Source organism: Rutidosis leptorrhynchoides, chromosome 11, assembly GCF_046630445.1.
Source record: "Rutidosis leptorrhynchoides isolate AG116_Rl617_1_P2 chromosome 11, CSIRO_AGI_Rlap_v1, whole genome shotgun sequence".
Lineage (NCBI taxonomy): Eukaryota > Viridiplantae > Streptophyta > Magnoliopsida > Asterales > Asteraceae > Rutidosis > Rutidosis leptorrhynchoides.
Window position 1 is genome coordinate 102,751,923 of NC_092343.1, and position 4,931 is coordinate 102,756,853.

The 4,931-nt window shown below is 30.7% G+C and overlaps 1 non-coding gene across 1 annotated transcript; it reads left to right on the plus strand.

The window, feature by feature from the left end:
- Nucleotides 1-1,908: 1,908 nt before the first annotated feature.
- Nucleotides 1,909-2,015, plus strand: LOC139879020 (small nucleolar RNA R71). The gene has a single exon (XR_011769876.1). It is a non-coding gene; the product is annotated as a small nucleolar RNA R71 (small nucleolar RNA).
- Nucleotides 2,016-4,931: the final 2,916 nt, after the last annotated feature.

The window sequence follows — 4,931 nt, forward strand, 5'->3', positions numbered from 1 at the left end:
ATGGGTTGGAAGTGGCTTTAACTCTAATATCGGTGGTTCTTCTATCGATGATTTGTATCGATATCTGTCTTCTTCTTTTAGCATTTGAAGTTCTTCTATTGTTGGTTCGTATTCATTAGCCATGAGTGTAGCTAACATTTCAGCTTCATCAATTGGTTCAGTTCCTTCTCCTAAAGAACATTCTCCCGTTCCTTGTAATTCTAGAAATTCTTGTAACAATTCTGCATGTAAATCTATAGTTTGAATATAATAACATGTATCATCTGCAGATTGCGGTTGTTGCATGGCTCTATCAACAGAAAAGGTAACACTCTCGTCCTCTATACTTAGGGTCAGTTTATTACCAAATACGTCTATTATTGCTTTAGCCGTGTTTAAAAATGGTCTTCCTAATATAAGAGGAACTCGAGAATCTTCTTCCATGTCCAGAATAAAAAAATCTACTGGAAATACTAAAGTACCAATTTTAACTAGCATGTTCTCCATTATCCCTCTAGGATATTTTACTGATCGATCGGCTAGTTGTATACTTATTCATGTTGGTTTCAATTCTTCGAGGTCTAGTTTAGCGTATAATGAATATGGCATTAAATATATACTAGCACCTAAATCTGCCAATGCTTCTATTGAACTAAGAATTCTCAGAAAACATGGAATTGTGAAACTTCCTGGACCTGACAATTTTTCTGGTATCTTATTCAAGAGCACTGCAGAACAATTAGCATTCATTGTAACAGCCGAGAGTTCTTCCATTTTCTTTCTATTTGTGATTAGATCTTTCAGGAATTTAGCATATCTTGGCATTCCTGAAATCACATCAATGAAAGGAAGATTGATATTTATTTGTTTAAACATATCCAAGAATTTGGATTGCTCAGCTTCAAGTCTTTCTTTTCTCATTTTACTCGGGTAAAGAAGTGGTGGTTGGTATGGTTTAACATAAGGCTTTGCCTTAACTGTGTTATCTTCATTAACCTTTTCATCTACGGGTTCTGATTCCATCTCTTGCTCAGACTGTATACCCTGTGTAGTAGGAATAGAGTCATCAGAAATTACAGGCATTTCAGGTGGTTTAAATATTCTACCACTTCTTGTGGTAATGGCTTTAGCTGTTTCATTTCGAGGGTTAGCATTTGTATTGCTAGGTAGACTCCCCGATTTTCTTTCACTTATCAACCTTGCTAGGTTGCTCAATTCTTGTTCCAGATTTTGTATAGAAGCTTGTTGATTTCTAAATGCTTGAGCATTTTGTTCATTAGTTTGTTTCTGAGATGTGAAAAACTGCGTTTGAGATTCAACTAGCTTCGACATCATATCTTCTAAATTTGGATTTTTATCATCGGTTTGTGGTGGTTTATTTGGAAAAATAGGTCTTTGCTGGTTGTAAGTATTATTAGATCTTGTTGATTGATAGGACCTTGTTGGTTGTTGTATGGAATATTTCGGTTATAATTCTGATTTTAATTGTAGTTTAGTCTTGGCGGTTGATAATTATTTTGATAATTATTTCCAGGCCTTTGGTTCATGTATGAAACATTCTCTCTTTGTTCTATTGTTTGTTCAATACTGAGACAATCTTTTGTCAAATGTGGTCCTCCACATTGCTCACAACTAATTCGTATTGCGTGAATATCTTTAGTCATCTTTTTCATTCGTCGCTCGAAAGCATCTAACTTTGCGGAAATGGAATCAAAGTCATGGCTAGAATCGGCTCTAGCCGCTTTAGATGAACGAAAAATATCTTTATCTTGATGCCACTCATGTGAGTGGGAGGCTGTGTTATCAATAATTTTGTGAGCTTCAGTTGTGGTTTTTTTCATAATGGAACCACCAGCTGCTGTGTCGATGTCTTTTCATGTAGCAACATCGACACCTTGGTAGAATATTTGTACTATTTGATAAGTGTCTAAACCGTGATGAGGACATCCTCTCAACAACTTTCCGAATCTTGTCCACGCTTCATATAATGTTTCATTTAGCTTTTGCGCGAACGTAACAATTTCTCCTTGAAGTCTCACGGCTTTAGATGCCGGAAAGAATCTTTTAAGAAATTTCTCAACTAAAACATCCCATGTATCAATCGCTCCTTCGGGTAACGATTCCAACTAATCTTTGGCTTCTCCCTTTAAAGTCTAGGGAAATAACATGAGATAGATCTGTTCATCCTCAACTTCTCTGATTTTAAATAGAGTACAGATCCTATTAAAAGTTCGAAGATGTTCGTTTGGATCTTCTTTTTGTGTACCACTAAATTGGCATTGATTAGTTACCATGTGTAGGATTTGTCCTTTGATTTCATAATCTGGTGCATTAATGTATGGTTGAGTAATGGCATGACCTTGGCCAGTGCGTGTAGCTCTCATTCGGTCTTCCATACTTAAAGGTTCCTGATTTTTCATGATTGAATTTGTTGAATCTGAATCACTAGAGGATTCTGATTTAATGGTTTCTTCCTCGACACTGAAATGACCCGTCCTAATCCATCCGGACGAAGTCCATATCGATTATAAACGATTCACAACAGTTGATTACATCGCGAGGTATTTGACCTCTATAAGATACATTTTATAAACATTACATTCAATTTTAAAATACAATCTTTCTTTTCAATGAAAATTGACGGCATGCATACCATTTCAGAATATATCCAACTATAATTGACTTAATAATAATCTTGATGAACTCGACGACTCGAATAATGTCTTTTGAAATATGCCATGAATGACTCCAAGTAATGTTTCTAAAATGAGCAAATGCACAGCGGTAGATTTCTTTCGTACCTGAGAATAAATATGCTTTCAAGTGTCAACCAAAAGGTTGGTGAGTTCATTAGTTTAACATAAATAATCATTTCATAATTTTAATAGACCACAAGATTTTCATTTCTCATAAACATATGTCCCATGCATAGAGACAAAAATATCATTCATATGGATTGAACACCTGGTAACTGACATTCACAATATGCATATAAGAATATCCCCATCATTCCGGGATCCTCCTTCGGACATGATATAAATTTCGAAGTACTAAAGCATCCGGTACTTTGGATGGGGCTTGTTGGGCCCAATAGATCTATCTTTAGAGTTCGCGTCAATTAGGGTGTCCGTTCCCTAATTCTTAGATTACCAGACTTAATAAAAAGGGGCATATTCGATTTCGATCATTCAACCATATAATGTAGTTTCGATTACTTGTGTCTATTCCGTAAAACATTTATAAAAGCGCATGCATTTTCAGTCCCAAAAATATATATTGCAAAAGCATTTAAAAAGGGAGCAAATGAAACTCACGCATATAGATATTGTAAAACAGTTAATAAAGCATTTGCATGTATCCTCAGCCCAAAAATGTAAAGAGTAAAACGGCTAAATGAAACTCACGCATATAAATATTGTAAAACAGTTAATAAAGCATTTGCATGTATTCTCAGCCCAAAAATGTAAAGAGTAAAAGGGCAAATGAAACTCACCATACTATATTTTGTAGTAAAAATACATATGACGATATTGAACAACGCAGGGTTGGCCTCGGATTCACGAACCTATATCATTTGTATATTTATTAATACACATAACTGTAATCGAATAAGTATATATATTTACTTTATTAATTATATCATTTTTATATTAATAACTTATATATTTTATTATATTTTCATTTCGTATATTTTAGATAAATATTAATATTAGTATATTTGATTTATGGGTGTTAATTATATTTTTATATGATTACTCTTTTTTTGTTTACACAATGTTAGTTATAATAACACTAGAATAACTTTAATGATAATAATAATAATTTTCATACTACTAATAATAATGATAATATTAATAATAGTTTCTTAAAAAAATTATATATATAGATTTAAGGTAATGATACATTTAGTAGTAATCATATTAATTTTTAATAATAACAGTGCTCATTAATGATAATCATATTAATGAAAATGATAATATTAATAATAATAATAATACTTGTGTCAATGTTAATAATACTAATAATTATAAAATGATACATGTACTAATATTAATGAAAATTATAATAATTTGTATCATTCTCATAATAATAATAATAATAATAATAATAATAATAATAATAATAATATTAATCATAATCATATCGATAGTAGTAATACCTATATTGATAATACTAATAATTATAAGATTTTTAAATAAACCACATTTATTGAGTTTGATATAGATAATAATAATAATATTAAATAATAATAATAACAACAATCTTAATCGTAATCATAATAACAATAATAATACTTGTTCTATTAATATTAACTAAGTAAATGATAATATTTAGGATAATGATAATAATAATTACATTTAATGATAATAATAATTACATTTAATAATAATACTAATTATTAATAATACTAATTAATAATAATAATTCTAATACTTCATGATATTAATAACAATAATGATAAGTGTACTAATAACAATAATAATAATAATACTGAAAATAAGTAAATAAAAAGACTACCTCAAGAAACAATAAAAAACGTTGCCCATGCCCGGTTTCGAACCCTTAACCTCTCGCACACACTCAAACTCCTCTAACCATACATCTGTTTCTGTTTTCTCTGAATAAAGCCCATTTTAATTTCTTTTATAACAGAAACCGTATTCGTCTTCTTCACCATTTAAAACAGATAGACGATTTAACAATCACAGTTTAAGGTTTGAACTAAAGTTTGAAAATTAATTATAACTGAAACAAAAACTAACTGTCTGGGTTTAAAATTAATTAAAATCGAGAAAATATATAAAAAAAGAAAAGAAAAGCTGTAACAGGTTTCTAATGAACACGATGACTCCATATCGACTTTCAAATTCTAGGACGTTTTAGACAAATATTACTGAATGAAATAACTTTTAAATTGTTCCAGGAAACTTTCTGAACCTTCAATTAAACTT